Source organism: Pimephales promelas, chromosome 3, assembly GCF_988280905.1.
Source record: "Pimephales promelas chromosome 3, fPimPro1.hap1.1, whole genome shotgun sequence".
Lineage (NCBI taxonomy): Eukaryota > Metazoa > Chordata > Actinopteri > Cypriniformes > Leuciscidae > Pimephales > Pimephales promelas.
This window is the reverse complement of record NC_142771.1, coordinates 49,269,472-49,286,980: the sequence shown is the minus strand read 5'-3', so window position 1 is coordinate 49,286,980 and position 17,509 is coordinate 49,269,472. Positions and strand designations below refer to the sequence as shown.

Sequence of the window (17,509 nt, the reverse complement as noted above, 5' to 3'; positions counted from 1 at the left end):
TGAGTTGGCGAAAAGCAGAAAACCGGATAATGCGGACAACCTTGACAACATTGAAGGGAAAAGATATCGCCTATGGGGTCAAACCCTGTTCCCTGTCGGCATCTGCTGAGAAAGGGAGTGGACACACTTTGCTGGAAAACTGAGAGTGCCCTATAGACATTGGAGATGCACCAGTTCTTGACACAAGAGATCAAGAATGAAAATACGTTGTGGCAAGAAGGTATGAATCAATTCCAGTGAAGGAGGCTTGATCACAGCTGCCAAAAATATGGAGCGCTTCACGGATTTGCGTGTCATCCTTTCGCAGGGGCCATGCTAATCTTCTCTGTATCGATCCAATTTTAGTATATGTGCTGCCTTAGCAAGCACGAGGCCAACTGTCCCGCTCAAGGAATATGTACCCCTCGGGTTCCAGCGAGCCATCACCAAGGTGGTAGGGCAAGCGAGCCATCTACTGAAAGAATGGGTTGGGTAGACTTATCTATGGTACCAAACTACAAGCTCTGAATGCGCTGTGTCCTCCAGGTTTTCGAGAAAGAAATGAGTTAGAGAAAGCAGAAAACCGGATAATGCGGACAACCTTGACAACATTGAAGGGAAAAGATATCGCCTATGGGGTCAAACCCTGTTCCCTGTCGGCATCTGCTGAGAAAGGGAGTGGACACACTTTGCTGGAAAACTGAGAGTGCCCTATAGACATTGGAGATGCACCAGTTCTTGACACAAGAGATCAAGAATGAAAATACGTTGTGGCAAGAAGGTATGAATCAATTCCAGTGAAGGAGGCTTGATCACAGCTGCCAAAAATATGGAGCGCTTCACGGATTTGCGTGTCATCCTTTCGCAGGGGCCATGCTAATCTTCTCTGTATCGATCCAATTTTAGTATATGTGCTGCCTTAGCAAGCACGAGGCCAACTGTCCCGCTCAAGGAATATGTACCCCTCGGGTTCCAGCGAGCCATCACCAAGGTGGTAGGGCAAGCGAGCCAACTACTGAAAGAATGGGTTGGGTAGACTTATCTATGGTACCAAACTACAAGCTCTGAATGCGCCGTGTCCTCCAGGTTTTCGAGAAATAAATGAGTTGGCGGAAAGCAGAAAACCGGATAATGCGGACAACCTTGACAACATTGAAGGGAAAAGATATCGCCTATGGGGTCAAACCCTGTTCCCTGTCGGCATCTGCTGAGAAAGGGAGTGGACACACTATGCTAGAAAACTGAGAGTGCCCTATAGACATTGGAGATGCACCAGTTCTTGACACAAGAGATCAAGAATGAAACTAAATAGTGGTAGAAAGGTATGAATCAATTCCAGTGAAGGAGGCTTGATCACAGCTGCCAAAAATATGGAGCGCTTCACGGATTTGCGTGTCATCCTTTCGCAGGGGCCATGCTAATCTTCTCTGTATCGATCCAATTTTAGTATATGTGCTGCCTTAGCAAGCACGAGGCCAACTGTCCCGCTCAAGGAATATGTACCCCTCGGGTTCCAGCGAGCCATCACCAAGGTGGTAGGGCAAGCGAGCCATCTACTGAAAGAATGGGTTGGGTAGACTTATCTATGGTATCAAACTACAAGCTCTGAATGGGCTGTGTCCTCCAGGTTTTCGAGAAAGAAATGAGTTGGCGGAAAGCAGAAAACCGGATAATGCGGACAACCTTGACAACATTGAAGGGAAAAGATATCGCCTATGGGGTCAAACCCTGTTCCCTGTCGGCATCTGCTGAGAAAGGGAGTGGACACACTTTGCTGGAAAACTGAGAGTGCCCTATAGACATTGGAGATGCACCAGTTCTTGACACAAGAGATCAAGAATGAAAATACGTTGTGGCAAGAAGGTATGAATCAATTCCAGTGAAGGAGGCTTGATCACAGCTGCCAAAAATATGGAGCGCTTCACGGATTTGCGTGTCATCCTTTCGCAGGGGCCATGCTAATCTTCTCTGTATCGATCCAATTTTAGTATATGTGCTGCCTTAGCAAGCACGAGGCCAACTGTCCCGCTCAAGGAATATGTACCCCTCGGGTTCCAGCGAGCCATCACCAAGGTGGTAGGGCAAGCGAGCCATCTACTGAAAGAATGGGTTGGGTAGACTTATCTATGGTATCAAACTACAAGCTCTGAATGGGCTGTGTCCTCCAGGTTTTCGAGAAAGAAATGAGTTGGCGGAAAGCAGAAAACCGGATAATGCGGACAACCTTGACAACATTGAAGGGAAAAGATATCGCCTATGGGGTCAAACCCTGTTCCCTGTCGGCATCTGCTGAGAAAGGGAGTGGACACACTTTGCTGGAAAACTGAGAGTGCCCTATAGACATTGGAGATGCACCAGTTCTTGACACAAGAGATCAAGAATGAAAATACGTTGTGGCAAGAAGGTATGAATCCATTCCAGTGAAGGAGGCTTGATCACAGCTGCCAAAAATATGGAGCGCTTCACGGATTTGCGTGTCATCCTTTCGCAGGGGCCATGCTAATCTTCTCTGTATCGATCCAATTTTAGTATATGTGCTGCCTTAGCAAGCACAAGGCCAACTGTCTCGCTCAAGGAATATGTACCCCTCGGGTTCCAGCGAGCCATCACCAAGGTGGTAGGGCAAGCGAGCCATCTACTGAAAGAATGGGTTGGGTAGACTTATCTATGGTACCAAACTACAAGCTCTGAATGCGCTGTGTCCTCCAGGTTTTCGAGAAATAAATGAGTTAGAGAAAGCAGAAAACCGGATAATGCGGACAACCTTGACAACATTGAAGGGAAAAGATATCGCCTATGGGGTCAAACCCTGTTCCCTGTCGGCATCTGCTGAGAAAGGGAGTGGACACACTATGCTGGAAAACTGAGAGTGCCCAATAGACATTGGAGATGCACCAGTTCTTGACAAAAGAGATCAAGAATGAAACTAAATAGTGGTAGAAAGGTATGAATCAATTCCAGTGAAGGAGGCTTGATCACAGCTGCCAAAAATATGGAGCGCTTCACGGATTTGCGTGTCATCCTTTCGCAGGGGCCATGCTAATCTTCTCTGTATCGATCCAATTTTAGTATATGTGCTGCCTTAGCAAGCACGAGGCCAACTGTCCCACTCAAGGAATATGTACCCCTCGGGTTCCAGCGAGCCATCACCAAGGTGGTAGGGCAAGCGAGCCATCTACTGAAAGAATGGATTGGGTAGACTTATCTATGGTATCAAACTACAAGCTCTGAATGGGCTGTGTCCTCCAGGTTTTCGAGAAAGAAATGAGTTGGCGGAAAGCAGAAAACCGGATAATGCGGACAACCTTGACAACATTGAAGGGAAAAGATATCGCCTATGGGGTCAAACCCTGTTCCCTGTCGGCATCGGCTGAGAAAGGGAGTGGACACACTTTGCTGGAAAACTGAGAGTGCCCTATAGACATTGGAGATGCACCAGTTCTTGACACAAGAGTTCAAGAATGAAAATACGTTGTGGCAAGAAGGTATGAATCAATTCCAGTGAAGGAGGCTTGATCACAGCTGCCAAAAATATGGAGCGCTTCACGGATTTGCGTGTCATCCTTTCGCAGGGGCCATGCTAATCTTCTCTGTATCGATCCAATTTTAGTATATGTGCTGCCTTAGCAAGCACGAGGCCAACTGTCCCGCTCAAGGAATATGTACCCCTCGGGTTCCAGCGAGCCATCACCAAGGTGGTAGGGCAAGCGAGCCATCTACTGAAAGAATGGGTTGGGTAGACTTATCTATGGTACCAAACTACAAGCTCTGAATGCGCTGTGTCCTCCAGGTTTTCGAGAAAGAAATGAGTTAGAGAAAGCAGAAAACCGGATAATGCGGACAACCTTGACAACATTGAAGGGAAAAGATATCGCCTATGGGGTCAAACCCTGTTCCCTGTCGGCATCTGCTGAGAAAGGGAGTGGACACACTTTGCTGGAAAACTGAGAGTGCCCTATAGACATTGGAGATGCACCAGTTCTTGACACAAGAGATCAAGAATGAAAATACGTTGTGGCAAGAAGGTATGAATCAATTCCAGTGAAGGAGGCTTGATCACAGCTGCCAAAAATATGGAGCGCTTCACGGATTTGCGTGTCATCCTTTCGCAGGGGCCATGCTAATCTTCTCTGTATCGATCCAATTTTAGTATATGTGCTGCCTTAGCAAGCACGAGGCCAACTGTCCCGCTCAAGGAATATGTACCCCTCGGGTTCCAGCGAGCCATCACCAAGGTGGTAGGGCAAGCGAGCCATCTACTGAAAGAATGGGTTGGGTAGACTTATCTATGGTATCAAACTACAAGCTCTGAATGGGCTGTGTCCTCCAGGTTTTCGAGAAAGAAATGAGTTGGCGGAAAGCAGAAAACCGGATAATGCGGACAACCTTGACAACATTGAAGGGAAAAGATATCGCCTATGGGGTCAAACCCTGTTCCCTGTCGGCATCTGCTGAGAAAGGGAGTGGACACACTTTGCTGGAAAACTGAGAGTGCCCTATAGACATTGGAGATGCACCAGTTCTTGACACAAGAGATCAAGAATGAAAATACGTTGTGGCAAGAAGGTATGAATCCATTCCAGTGAAGGAGGCTTGATCACAGCTGCCAAAAATATGGAGCGCTTCACGGATTTGCGTGTCATCCTTTCGCAGGGGCCATGCTAATCTTCTCTGTATCGATCCAATTTTAGTATATGTGCTGCCTTAGCAAGCACAAGGCCAACTGTCTCGCTCAAGGAATATGTACCCCTCGGGTTCCAGCGAGCCATCACCAAGGTGGTAGGGCAAGCGAGCCATCTACTGAAAGAATGGGTTGGGTAGACTTATCTATGGTACCAAACTACAAGCTCTGAATGCGCTGTGTCCTCCAGGTTTTCGAGAAATAAATGAGTTAGAGAAAGCAGAAAACCGGATAATGCGGACAACCTTGACAACATTGAAGGGAAAAGATATCGCCTATGGGGTCAAACCCTGTTCCCTGTCGGCATCTGCTGAGAAAGGGAGTGGACACACTATGCTGGAAAACTGAGAGTGCCCAATAGACATTGGAGATGCACCAGTTCTTGACAAAAGAGATCAAGAATGAAACTAAATAGTGGTAGAAAGGTATGAATCAATTCCAGTGAAGGAGGCTTGATCACAGCTGCCAAAAATATGGAGCGCTTCACGGATTTGCGTGTCATCCTTTCGCAGGGGCCATGCTAATCTTCTCTGTATCGATCCAATTTTAGTATATGTGCTGCCTTAGCAAGCACGAGGCCAACTGTCCCACTCAAGGAATATGTACCCCTCGGGTTCCAGCGAGCCATCACCAAGGTGGTAGGGCAAGCGAGCCATCTACTGAAAGAATGGATTGGGTAGACTTATCTATGGTATCAAACTACAAGCTCTGAATGGGCTGTGTCCTCCAGGTTTTCGAGAAAGAAATGAGTTGGCGGAAAGCAGAAAACCGGATAATGCGGACAACCTTGACAACATTGAAGGGAAAAGATATCGCCTATGGGGTCAAACCCTGTTCCCTGTCGGCATCGGCTGAGAAAGGGAGTGGACACACTTTGCTGGAAAACTGAGAGTGCCCTATAGACATTGGAGATGCACCAGTTCTTGACACAAGAGTTCAAGAATGAAAATACGTTGTGGCAAGAAGGTATGAATCAATTCCAGTGAAGGAGGCTTGATCACAGCTGCCAAAAATATGGAGCGCTTCACGGATTTGCGTGTCATCCTTTCGCAGGGGCCATGCTAATCTTCTCTGTATCGATCCAATTTTAGTATATGTGCTGCCTTAGCAAGCACGAGGCCAACTGTCCCGCTCAAGGAATATGTACCCCTCGGGTTCCAGCGAGCCATCACCAAGGTGGTAGGGCAAGCGAGCCATCTACTGAAAGAATGGGTTGGGTAGACTTATCTATGGTACCAAACTACAAGCTCTGAATGCGCTGTGTCCTCCAGGTTTTCGAGAAAGAAATGAGTTAGAGAAAGCAGAAAACCGGATAATGCGGACAACCTTGACAACATTGAAGGGAAAAGATATCGCCTATGGGGTCAAACCCTGTTCCCTGTCGGCATCTGCTGAGAAAGGGAGTGGACACACTTTGCTGGAAAACTGAGAGTGCCCTATAGACATTGGAGATGCACCAGTTCTTGACACAAGAGATCAAGAATGAAAATACGTTGTGGCAGAAGGTATGAATCAATTCCAGTGAAGGAGGCTTGATCACAGCTGCCAAAAAAATGGAGCGCTTCACGGATTTGCGTGTCATCCTTTCGCAGGGGCCATGCTAATCTTCTCTGTATCGATCCAATTTTAGTATATGTGCTGCCTTAGCAAGCACGAGACCAACTGTCCCGCTCAAGGAATATGTACCCCTCGGGTTCCAGTGAGCCATCACCAAGGTGGTAGGGCAAGCGAGCCATCTACTGAAAGAATGGGTTGGGTAGACTTATCTATGGTATCAAACTACAAGCTCTGAATGGGCTGTGTCCTCCAGGTTTTCGAGAAAGAAATGAGTTGGCGGAAAGCAGAAAACCGGATAATGCGGACAACCTTGACAACATTGAAGGGAAAAGATATCGCCTATGAGGTCAAACCCTGTTCCCTGTCGGCATCTGCTGAGAAAGGGAGTGGACACACTTTGCTGGAAAACTGAGAGTGCCCTATAGACATTGGAGATGCACCAGTTCTTGACACAAGAGATCAAGAATGAAACTAAATAGTGGTAGAAAGGTATGAATCAATTCCAGTGAAGGAGGCTTGATCACAGCTGCCAAAAATATGGAGCGCTTCACGGATTTACGTGTCATCCTTTCGCAGGGGCCATGCTAATCTTCTCTGTATCGATCCAATTTTAGTATATGTGCTGCCTTAGCAAGCACGAGGCCAACTGTCCCGCTCAAGGAATATGTACCCCTCGGGTTCCAGCGAGCCATCACCAAGGTGGTAGGGCAAGCGAGCCAACTACTGAAAGAATGGGTTGGGTAGACTTATCTATGGTATCAAACTACAAGCTCTGAATGGGCTGTGTCCTCCAGGTTTTCGAGAAAGAAATGAGTTGGCGGAAAGCAGAAAACCGGATAATGCGGACAACCTTGACAACATTGAAGGGAAAAGATATTGCCTATGGGGTCAAACCCTGTTCCCTGTCGGCATCTGCTGAGAAAGGGAGTGGACACACTTTGCTGGAAAACTGAGAGTGCCCTATAGACATTGGAGATGCACCAGTTCTTGACACAAGAGATCAAGAATGAAACTAAATAGTGGTAGAAAGGTATGAATCAATTCCAGTGAAGGAGGCTTGATCACAGCTGCCAAAAATATGGAGCGCTTCACGGATTTGCGTGTCATCCTTTAGCAGGGGCCATGCTAATCTTCTCTGTATCGATCCAATTTTAGTATATGTGCTGCCTTAGCAAGCACGAGACCAACTGTCCCGCTCAAGGAATATGTACCCCTCGGGTTCCAGTGAGCCATCACCAAGGTGGTAGGGCAAGCGAGCCATCTACTGAAAGAATGGGTTGGGTAGACTTATCTATGGTACCAAACTACAAGCTCTGAATGCGCTGTGTCCTCCAGGTTTTCGAGAAATAAATGAGTTGGCGGAAAGCAGAAAACCGGATAATGCGGACAACCTTGACAACATTGAAGGGAAAAGATATCGCCTATGGGGTCAAACCCTGTTCCCTGTCGGCATCTGCTGAGAAAGGGAGTGGACACACTATGCTGGAAAACTGAGAGTGCCCAATAGACATTGGAGATGCACCAGTTCTTGACACAAGAGATCAAGAATGAATATAAATTATGTAAAAAAATATAGCTGCGAGCAGCGATGGCGGGCCCAAGCCGGTGGCACCGCAACCCCGGTTCCTTTAGTTACCTAAATGCACCCTGGTGGCGGTGCCAAAGGCTTTGGCCCATTTATGATTAAATGTTAAAACTGCTTGCCATACTCTGTCATTTCGACTAGTTACAATTATGTTACAGATATCTTAAATGATAATACAAACTATCCAAAATGTAATTACGAATAGACAGAAAGACGTTGTTGATATCTACAATGTTAATTCCGGACAGGCAAACTTAGCTTTTAAATGTTAAAAGGGCTTGCCATACAGGGACGTAGGCTCAGAGAGAGGCTCACCATATTCAAACCAAAATATCTGACTTCCTCTTGGTCCGAGCTAATGACTATGTATTAGAAAGTTGTCCGGCTTGAGGAGTACAATGTATATAGCGATTTTTGTAACTGTAGATAAAACTAACAACCCCACTTTTGTCAAAAGGTGGCGCTATTTAGTCCTTGCACTATGCCCGTTTCTGAAACTTTGCACATGTCTACTGGCTAATAAATGTGATGTATCTGTTGAGTTTCAAGCAATTTCAATTTCAATTTCAATTTGACTGTTGAAAAGAAGTGCGCCGATTAGATACTCAGGATCGGTATCGGCTCTGACACTGCCATCTTTGACGAGGCTGATTCAAATTCTATATTGTGCATATATACTAGTCTATGTTAGGCACAAAGGCACAAAAACTTTCTAAAGTACCATAAAGTTTTTGTGTACTGTATTATTAGTGTTCTGAAGCTATTATGTGATATAGAAATTAATATTTAAGTCATTAAATTCAAGAACACAAACTTTTCCCTCTCTGCGCCTGTCAGTCATTCTCCATTCAGCATTCAAACAGCACGTCACATTCGGTTACAGTCAATGATGAAACGATCTTCAAGATGATTCAATGTTAATCCTATTATACTGGATCTTTAAGATAAAGGTCTAAAGGTCTATATTTTCGAATGAAGAAACTTTTTCTTGCTGGACTTTATTGCTGTAACTTAACCGTGTTACTTTCTACCGGGTGTCGGACGCTGTCGGTTAGATCACAACACTAGAGTCAGAGCACTATAATTGTTCTTCACGCACACAGTAACTGAAATTTAAAACCTTTAAAAGAAAAGGCTCAATAAACTATTGCATAGATAGATAATGTATAATACACTGTTCATAAATATGTATTTCCTTTGTGCTTTGAACTTTTCAATACGGACTCACTGCGCTGTAACTTCATGTGGCTTCAAGCACATCATTCTCCGCTCGGGATGCACATAAGTGCTTTGTGCTGCACCGTATTGGAGCCGTAATATCATAATGCAGTGACGTAATGACAGATTATTAATTGCCTTTCAATTATATGTTGCTGCGTCATTAAACATCTGTCCTATGCATTTCAAACATTTATAGCAGCCATGGCTATATTTTTTTATGATTTTTGTTATCTTGTTTTTCATTAATGTATTTTTCAAAAATAAGAGCAATGTGTATTATCTATTATTAATATGGTTTATAATAGCATTTTTGTCATAGATTATGACAAAGTAATCATATGATCCACCAGCGAGGAACCAGCAGAACAGAGTGAACATTCATTCTGTTTAGTTCAATCCTACTTAATAGGAATTTATTTAAAATGCTCGCTCTACTCCACACCATTAATGTCTTGTGCGGACATCCGTATTTCGACTTTCGGTTTTAAGTAAGCGATTTAAAAGCTCCCAAGTCCCAGCGGAGTCACACGTTGATTAACCGGTGGGAATATACACAATAGGCCTACCTGATATTGAACACAAGAGGGCAGTATAGCACTACGTATGACTCAGATTATTATTTTTTTATGAATTTTACAACAATTCTGGCTGTTTTTGAACGTAAACATAATTCTTAAATGAAAAAAAAGGAAAAATTGGGGAAGTTATAATATTTGTATAATTTAATTTAGAAACAAATGATGTATAATTACATTTTTAGAAGATATGAGGCTTTTAGTGTTTACTTTTTTGACATTACTTTAATCTTTTGCCATAGTTGCACATGTCTACTGGCTAATAAATGTGATGTATCTGTTGAGTTTCAAGCAATTTCAAGCATGCTAAGAGTCCCAAAAGCATCAAAAAAGAATGTTAAAGTTTGATTCGTTGCCACGGCAACAGTATCAAAGATATCAAAAATTCATTCACAGGTCTACATCTGCCGTGTATTTACATTATACAGATGAAGTTTGAAGCAAATCGGTTAAAAAAAGAGAGTGGTTTCAAAGCATTTTGAAAGTGACACACTTCCTGCTGCCAGTTGGTGGCGCTATAATTTTGACTCACAATAGTCACATCCATGTGATCGGTCTCTTACAGCGAAAACACTGCTGAAGTTTCATCAAGATCAGTTAATGTATGCTGAAGTTATAACACACATCCTGTTTCATGTTTCTCGCCATAATTTCGTTTCCTCGCCACGGCCAAACCGTTCGAGATATAAAAAATCCCTTGGCACCTTTTCATCCTTAATGTCTTGACTTCACACTGATCGAGTTTTGTCGAATTTGGTTCAGTGCTCTAGTGCTTTAAATTCCATTGCATGTGTTTTAAACACAACCCTAAATAGCCGTCTTCCTGTTGGGCTGGGGTAAAAAGTAAGAGTGTGAAGTAGGCTATATATGAAACGATGAGATCTATATGTGTACCAAGTTTCATATTATTACATGCAAGTGTGTTTGATTTATGGACCAAATTTTCAGACCAAGTTTATTGACCAAGTTAATCTGATTAATAAACTAATTATATAAAACTATTGTCAATGCACTACAATTAAACTAGTTATATGTCTTTACTTATAAAAAATAAAAATAAAAACTTATTTAAAAAATACCAGGCTTGAGAAATGTATTTTCTTTATGCAGGCCATACACACAGCAGTGAAATGGTTAAGCCCCCTCCCCCTGCACACTCACACACACACAGACAGGCAAAGACAGAGATGTAGGCTCAGATTAAGCAAGACCACATTCAAACAAACACATCTGACTTTCTGTGGGTCCTAGCTAATAAGTTTAAATTAGAAAGTTGTCCGGCTCGAGGAGTACAATATACATACCAATTTTTGTAACTCTAGTTAAAACTAACAACCCCACTTTTGTCAAAAGGTGGCGCTACTGAGCCCTCACCACGCCCGTTTCTGAAACTTTGCACATGTCTACTGGCTAATAAATGTGATGTGTCTGTCGAGTTTCATGCATTTTGAAGCATGCTAAGGGTCTCAAAAGCATCCTAAAAGCATCCTAAAAGAAGGGTAAAGTTTGATGCGTCGCCACGGCAACAGTTTCAAAGATATCAAGAATCCATTCACAGGTCTACATCTGCCGTATGTTTACATTATACATATGAAGTTTGAAGCAAATCGGGTAAAAATAAAAGGGTGATATCAAAGCAATTTGAAAGTGACACACTTCCTGCTGCCAGTTGGTGGCGCTATAACTTTGACTCACAATAGTCACATCCATGTGATCGTCCTCTTACAGCGAACACACTGCTGAAGTTTCATCAAGATCAGTTAATGTATGCTGAAGTTATAACACACTTCCTGTTTCACGTTTCTCGCCATGATTTCGTTTCCTCGCCACGGACAAACCGTTCGAGATATAAAAAATCCCCTCGCAAACTTTCATCCTCAATGTCTTGACTTCACGCTGACCGAGTTTCGTCGAATTTGGATCAAAGCTCTAGGAGGAGTATTTGACATTCCATTGCGAGCGTTTTACAAACAAACCTCAATAGCCGACTTCCTGTTGGGCTGGGGTAAAAAGTAAGAGTGTGAGGTATAGATGAAACGATGAGATCAACATGTGTACCGAGTTTCATATTATTACATACAAGCGTGTTTGAGTTATGGACCAAGTGTTCGGACCCCGTTCCAGGGGGCGCTGACGAGCCGCCCTACCACGCCCGGGTACCAGCTTCAGCCCGGCTCTGATGGCCGCGGGTTCTGACCCGTGTGCAAAGTTTCAAGAGTTTTCGAGCACGTTAAGGGCCCCAAAAGTGCCCAAAAGGTAGTAAAATAATAATTATTATAATAATAATAGTGAAGAAAAATAATCCCAAGGAAAACAATAGGGCCTTCGCCCTTTCAGGGCTTGGGCCCTAAAAATAAGTTGTGGCAAGAAGGTATGAATCAATTCCAGTGAAGGAGGCTTGATCACAGCTGCCAAAAATATGGAGCGCTTCACAGATTTGCGCGTCATCCTTTCGCAGGGGCCATGCTAATCTTCTCTGTATCGATCCAATTTTAGTATATGTGCTGCCTTAGCAAGCACGAGGCCAACTGTCCCGCTCAAGGAATATGTACCCCTCGGGTTCCAGCGAGCCATCACCAAGGTGGTAGGGCAAGCGAGCCATCTACTGAAAGAATGGGTTGGGTAGACTTATCTATGGTACCAAAGTACAAGCTCTGAATGGGCTGTGTCCTCCAGGTTTTCGAGAAAGAAATGAGTTGGCGGAAAGCAGAAAACCGAATAATGCGGACAACCTTGACAACATTGAAGGGAAAAGATATCGCCTATGGTGTCAAACCCTGTTCCCTGTCGGCATCTGCTGAGAAAGGGAGTGGACACACTATGCTGGAAAACTGAGAGTGCCCAATAGACATTGGAGATGCACCAGTTCTTGACACAAGAGATCAAGAATGAAACTAAATAGTGGTAGAAAGGTATGAATCAATTCCAGTGAAGGAGGCTTGATCACAGCTGCCAAAAATATGGAGCGCTTCACAGATTTGCGTGTCATCCTTTCGCAGGGGCCAAGCTAATCTTCTCTGTATCGATCCAATTTTAGTATATGTGCTGCCTTAGCAAGCACAAGGCCAACTGTCTCGCTCAAGGAATATGTACCCCTCGGGTTCCAGCGAGCCATCACCAAGGTGGTAGGGCAAGCGAGCCATCTACTGAAAGAATGGGTTGGGTAGACTTATCTATGGTACCAAAGTACAAGCTCTGAATGGGCTGTGTCCTCCAGGTTTTCGAGAAAGAAATGAGTTGGCGGAAAGCAGAAAACCGAATAATGCGGACAACCTTGACAACATTGAAGGGAAAAGATATCGCCTATGGTGTCAAACCCTGTTCCCTGTCGGCATCTGCTGAGAAAGGGAGTGGACACACTATGCTGGAAAACTGAGAGTGCCCAATAGACATTGGAGATGCACCAGTTCTTGACACAAGAGATCAAGAATGAAACTAAATAGTGGTAGAAAGGTATGAATCAATTCCAGTGAAGGAGGCTTGATCACAGCTGCCAAAAATATGGAGCGCTTCACAGATTTGCGTGTCATCCTTTCGCAGGGGCCAAGCTAATCTTCTCTGTATCGATCCAATTTTAGTATATGTGCTGCCTTAGCAAGCACAAGGCCAACTGTCTCGCTCAAGGAATATGTACCCCTCGGGTTCCAGCGAGCCATCACCAAGGTGGTAGGGCAAGCGAGCCATCTACTGAAAGAATGGATTGGGTAGACTTATCTATGGTATCAAACTACAAGCTCTGAATGGGCTGTGTCCTCCAGGTTTTCGAGAAAGAAATGAGTTGGCGGAAAGCAGAAAACCGGATAATGCGGACAACCTTGACAACATTGAAGGGAAAAGATATCGCCTATGGGGTCAAACCCTGTTCCCTGTCGGCATCTGCTGAGAAAGGGAGTGGACACACTTTGCTGGAAAACTGAGAGTGCCCTATAGACATTGGAGATGCACCAGTTCTTGACACAAGAGATCAAGAATGAAAATACGTTGTGGCAAGAAGGTATGAATCAATTCCAGTGAAGGAGGCTTGATCACAGCTGCCAAAAATATGGAGCGCTTCACGGATTTGCGTGTCATCCTTTCGCAGGGGCCATGCTAATCTTCTCTGTATCGATCCAATTTTAGTATATATGCTGCCTTAGCAAGCACAAGGCCAACTGTCTCGCTCAAGGAATATGTACCCCTCGGGTTCCAGCGAGCCATCACCAAGGTTGTGTAACATCTACTTTTAAGAAAGCTTGCTAAGAAAGATTGCTACATAATAAAGTGAGGGACCAGAGACTTCACATTTCAATGAGCCATGTGTATTATACCATAAATCAGCATTCAGGCAGTAACCATACAAAATACATGAGGCATTCATTTACAAGACAATAGGGCTAATTCAGCTCTTCCCAATAATGCTTTTGGTAGCCAAGAGTTCAGTCCTTAGAGTCCCACAAGTAACAAGAAACTGTACTTAAGCGCAGAGTGGAAGAGTTCACAATGGTCTGAATCCAAGTGTCCAAGCAGCGGTTGATACTAGGACAAACTGTAGTTCAATGCACAAACAGCAGATGCCAAAGGTGTGATAGACAATTAATTCCATATTGGTCAAGGGTTTAGTTATAGATGAGTTGCTGCCTCATGCCTGCACGATGAACCCTCTGCATCAAACAAACAAACAAACTGAGTGCCACCATAACACATTTACATCTCATTTGCTGACACATCACCTAACATTACACATACAAACAAAGTACAAACTGAACACTTACGTTTGAGCATAGGAACCACAGGTTCCTCAAAATAGGGAAAAACATGACCACACTAGTAGGGAAGCTTCTCCATGTGCTTAACACATCCTTCCTTCCTTACTCTACTTCTTCTACCATTTTATGCTACTAGGAACCTTCCTTACTAGAGTACCCCCTAGTGGTAGAACGGAGTATTACACAGTACAGAGAGCTAATAAGACAAATGTAACTGCAAGCTGTTACACACCCCTCTCCCTAAAGAAAAGTCTCAAATACTCCCATATAACTTTTTTAACTTTTCAATATGGTAAGTATCACATTGGTTCGGATTGTCAAGCATTACTACCTTGTAATTGACATTATTCATTCTCTTCAAAATCTTTGCAGGTCCCTGCCATTTTGGAGCTAACTTGGCAGTAAAGTAATCAGCAGCTCGAGAAAGATGATGAGTCAGTACCCAAACCAGATCTCCTTCCTCAAAGGTTTCAGCCCTTCTTCGTTTATTGTAGTACTTGGCTTGCCTCTCCTGTGCTTGACTAGTTTTGTCCCTCACTTGGTCCAGAAGAATCTTCTGTCTCTCGATTGTGGTATAGGCTACATGATCGGGATTAGGCGCCTTGCGGACTAACCGTTCAAGAGGTCCTTTTAACTTACGTCCAAGTGCAATTTCCGCTGGAGTAAGAGCTGTACTCTCTTGCCCCGCCGAATTTATAGCATATCGGAACTCTGGTAACCACTTATCCCAGTCACGATGGTTATCATGGACAAAAGATGCTATCATCGTTTTCAAAGTTCTGTTGACCCTCTCAGTTAAGTTGGTCTGAGGATGATAAGCTGTTGTGAGTTTCTGAACCACACCCCATCGTTTACAGGTATCACTTAGTAGCTGGCCAGTGAATTGAGGTCCTCGGTCTGAAACCAAGTATACCGGCGTTCCCCATCTTGTGAACATCTCTTTTATCAGTATGTTGGTTATGAGGTGAGTTTTCGAAGACCACAGAGCAAAGAGTTCTACCCACTTGCTGCAATAATCCACAAAGACTAATAGGAATTCATTGGATCGAGGGCTTCTCGGGAAAGGACCCATCAAATCCACTCCGAGCATATATCCCGGTTCTACTACTGGGGTTGACTGCAACAATCCGGATAGCTTAGTGATTCTTGGTTTGTAGGCTTGACACGTCTTACATACCTTACAGAAACTCCAAACATCTTTGCGAATTTCAGGCCAATAAACATTGTCAAGTAGCCTCCGTAGAGTTTTCATTCTTCCCAGATGACCACTCAATGGATTTGCATGAGCAAATTGCAGGAATGCTTCCCTCAATGATGCAGGTATGACTAGCTGATTAGTGTACCCTAGTTGCTTGTCCGGTACCCTACGAAACAAGTAGTCATTTTCCACAATGTAAGCAACACGGCTTGGGTCAGTATTAGTTTGGTTAGCTGACTCCCATAAGGTATGTAAAGAAGGATCAAGCTTTTGAGCTCTCCCAATCTCATCCCAGCTGACTGGTAAATTAGGGTCTGGTTTTGTGGGTTGACACAGGGCAATGTGGCCTACCACCTCTTGCACAGGTATGCCTCTGGATAGGGCATCAGGTACCACATTACAGGATCCCTTACGGTACTTAACAGTGAAGTTAAAACTTTGCAGCCTTAAAGCCCACCTAGTCAAACGGGAGGATGGTTTGGGTTGATTGAATACCCAAGTAAGGGCAGAATGGTCTGTGAGTACTTCAAAGTTTCTTCCCTCCAGGTACTGTCTCCACTTTTCTACAGCCCACACCACGGCTAAACACTCCTTCTCAGCTGTAGAATATGATTTCTCAGCTCCATGAACCAGTCTCGAAGCATAAGCGATGACATGCTCCAATCCGTCAACCTCCTGTGTCAGAACAGCTCCTAATCCTATATCACTGGCATCCGTTTGTACTTTAAAATCTTTTGTGAAATCAGGTGGCATTAGAACTGGTGCTTGTTGAAGGGCACTTTTAAGATCATCAAAAGCTTTTTGACATTCAACTGTCCAATCCCACACTGCATCCTTCCCTTTTAATGCGTACAAAGGTGCTGCTCGCTCAGAAAAATGAGGAATGAAGCGGTGGTACCAACTTGCAAGGCCTACAAATCTCTGTACCTCCTTGACGTTCTTGGGTACCGGGAAATCACGGACCGCTTCAATTTTTGAGGATTCAGTACGGACTCCTTCTCCAGAAATAACATGTCCTAGGTAAGTGATGGTCTTTTGCAACATAGAACACTTCTTGAGATTGAGAGTTAATCCTGAAGCTTCCAGCTTTGCAAAGAGTTGCTTGAGATGTTGGAAGTGATCTTGAATGCTCCCGGAATAGATCACAATGTCATCAAGATAAACAAAACAGAACTTCCCCAAGTAATCTCTCAGAACGTTGTTCATTAGCCTTTGAAATGTTGCAGCGGCGTTTTTGAGACCAAAAGGAAGACGAACAAATTCAAATTGATTGTTTCTGGTGACAAAAGCAGTCTTTTTAATACTGTCTTCATCCATTCCTACTTGCCAGTAACCAGATTTAAGGTCCAATGTGCTGAATATGGTCGCTCCATACAAGGATTCTAGGATATCTTGAATCTGTGGCATTGGAAATCCATCAAGAGGAGTCTTTGCATTTAACCCCCGGTAGTCAACACAAAAGCGAGTTCTACCATCCTTCTTTGGCACTAAGACTACTGGTGCAGCCCAAGGAGAAACAGATGGCCTTATGATGCCTTTGTTCAACAGATTCTCTACCTCTTCATCTATGAACTTTTGTTTGGTAACGGAAACGGGGTAAGCTTTCTTACGCACAGGAATCTCGTCAGTCGTATGAATTCGATGGTGAATCAAAGTAGTCTGTCCCAAATTATCTGTGCATACTGTCGGCCAATCAAGCATTAGACCTTCTAACTGCCGCTTCTGCGCTTTAGAAGCATCAGCTCGACTCACTACTTCCTTTACAGCCGCTAGTGTAGTGGAAGTCGTTAGCACTAAAGGTAGTGCAAGGTGTAGACTGATCATTGGCAAGGGTGAAGAAGTGTTGAAGGAGTAGATTGTGTCACTGTCTTCAGGTAATGTATAAGTGGAATTTCCAAAATCAAGACGGATACCGGAAGTCATCAGGAACTCAAGCCCCAGTACAACTGAGAACGCCAGATCACTGTC

General features: G+C 44.1%; 18 non-coding genes across 18 annotated transcripts; all 18 read right to left on the bottom strand.

Moving 5' to 3' along the window:
- Positions 1-262: 262 nt before the first annotated feature.
- Positions 263-369, bottom strand: LOC148995560 (U6 spliceosomal RNA). The gene has a single exon (XR_016162880.1). It is a non-coding gene; the product is annotated as a U6 spliceosomal RNA (small nuclear RNA).
- A 433-nt stretch (positions 370-802) lies between these two features.
- LOC148995559 (U6 spliceosomal RNA) lies at positions 803-909 on the bottom strand. The gene has a single exon (XR_016162769.1). It is a non-coding gene; the product is annotated as a U6 spliceosomal RNA (small nuclear RNA).
- A 434-nt stretch (positions 910-1,343) lies between these two features.
- Positions 1,344-1,450, bottom strand: LOC148995558 (U6 spliceosomal RNA). Its single transcript, XR_016162657.1, has one exon. It is a non-coding gene; the product is annotated as a U6 spliceosomal RNA (small nuclear RNA).
- A 434-nt stretch (positions 1,451-1,884) lies between these two features.
- Positions 1,885-1,991, bottom strand: LOC148995557 (U6 spliceosomal RNA). The gene has a single exon (XR_016162545.1). It is a non-coding gene; the product is annotated as a U6 spliceosomal RNA (small nuclear RNA).
- Positions 1,992-2,425: 434 nt separating this feature from the next.
- Positions 2,426-2,532, bottom strand: LOC148995556 (U6 spliceosomal RNA). Its single transcript, XR_016162433.1, has one exon. It is a non-coding gene; the product is annotated as a U6 spliceosomal RNA (small nuclear RNA).
- A 433-nt stretch (positions 2,533-2,965) lies between these two features.
- LOC148995555 (U6 spliceosomal RNA) lies at positions 2,966-3,072 on the bottom strand. The gene has a single exon (XR_016162322.1). It is a non-coding gene; the product is annotated as a U6 spliceosomal RNA (small nuclear RNA).
- A 434-nt stretch (positions 3,073-3,506) lies between these two features.
- LOC148995554 (U6 spliceosomal RNA) lies at positions 3,507-3,613 on the bottom strand. The gene has a single exon (XR_016162212.1). It is a non-coding gene; the product is annotated as a U6 spliceosomal RNA (small nuclear RNA).
- A 433-nt stretch (positions 3,614-4,046) lies between these two features.
- Positions 4,047-4,153, bottom strand: LOC148995553 (U6 spliceosomal RNA). The gene has a single exon (XR_016162103.1). It is a non-coding gene; the product is annotated as a U6 spliceosomal RNA (small nuclear RNA).
- Positions 4,154-4,587: 434 nt separating this feature from the next.
- LOC148995552 (U6 spliceosomal RNA) lies at positions 4,588-4,694 on the bottom strand. The gene has a single exon (XR_016161992.1). It is a non-coding gene; the product is annotated as a U6 spliceosomal RNA (small nuclear RNA).
- A 433-nt stretch (positions 4,695-5,127) lies between these two features.
- LOC148995551 (U6 spliceosomal RNA) lies at positions 5,128-5,234 on the bottom strand. The gene has a single exon (XR_016161881.1). It is a non-coding gene; the product is annotated as a U6 spliceosomal RNA (small nuclear RNA).
- Positions 5,235-5,668: 434 nt separating this feature from the next.
- On the bottom strand, positions 5,669-5,775 carry LOC148995550 (U6 spliceosomal RNA). Its single transcript, XR_016161769.1, has one exon. It is a non-coding gene; the product is annotated as a U6 spliceosomal RNA (small nuclear RNA).
- Positions 5,776-6,207: 432 nt separating this feature from the next.
- Positions 6,208-6,314, bottom strand: LOC148995549 (U6 spliceosomal RNA). The gene has a single exon (XR_016165014.1). It is a non-coding gene; the product is annotated as a U6 spliceosomal RNA (small nuclear RNA).
- Positions 6,315-6,748: 434 nt separating this feature from the next.
- On the bottom strand, positions 6,749-6,855 carry LOC148995548 (U6 spliceosomal RNA). Its single transcript, XR_016164925.1, has one exon. It is a non-coding gene; the product is annotated as a U6 spliceosomal RNA (small nuclear RNA).
- Positions 6,856-7,289: 434 nt separating this feature from the next.
- Positions 7,290-7,396, bottom strand: LOC148995547 (U6 spliceosomal RNA). Its single transcript, XR_016165047.1, has one exon. It is a non-coding gene; the product is annotated as a U6 spliceosomal RNA (small nuclear RNA).
- A 4,615-nt stretch (positions 7,397-12,011) lies between these two features.
- Positions 12,012-12,118, bottom strand: LOC148995546 (U6 spliceosomal RNA). Its single transcript, XR_016165225.1, has one exon. It is a non-coding gene; the product is annotated as a U6 spliceosomal RNA (small nuclear RNA).
- A 434-nt stretch (positions 12,119-12,552) lies between these two features.
- Positions 12,553-12,659, bottom strand: LOC148995545 (U6 spliceosomal RNA). The gene has a single exon (XR_016165280.1). It is a non-coding gene; the product is annotated as a U6 spliceosomal RNA (small nuclear RNA).
- Positions 12,660-13,093: 434 nt separating this feature from the next.
- On the bottom strand, positions 13,094-13,200 carry LOC148995544 (U6 spliceosomal RNA). Its single transcript, XR_016165269.1, has one exon. It is a non-coding gene; the product is annotated as a U6 spliceosomal RNA (small nuclear RNA).
- A 434-nt stretch (positions 13,201-13,634) lies between these two features.
- Positions 13,635-13,741, bottom strand: LOC148995543 (U6 spliceosomal RNA). Its single transcript, XR_016165069.1, has one exon. It is a non-coding gene; the product is annotated as a U6 spliceosomal RNA (small nuclear RNA).
- Between the last annotated feature and the right edge of the window lie 3,768 nt (positions 13,742-17,509).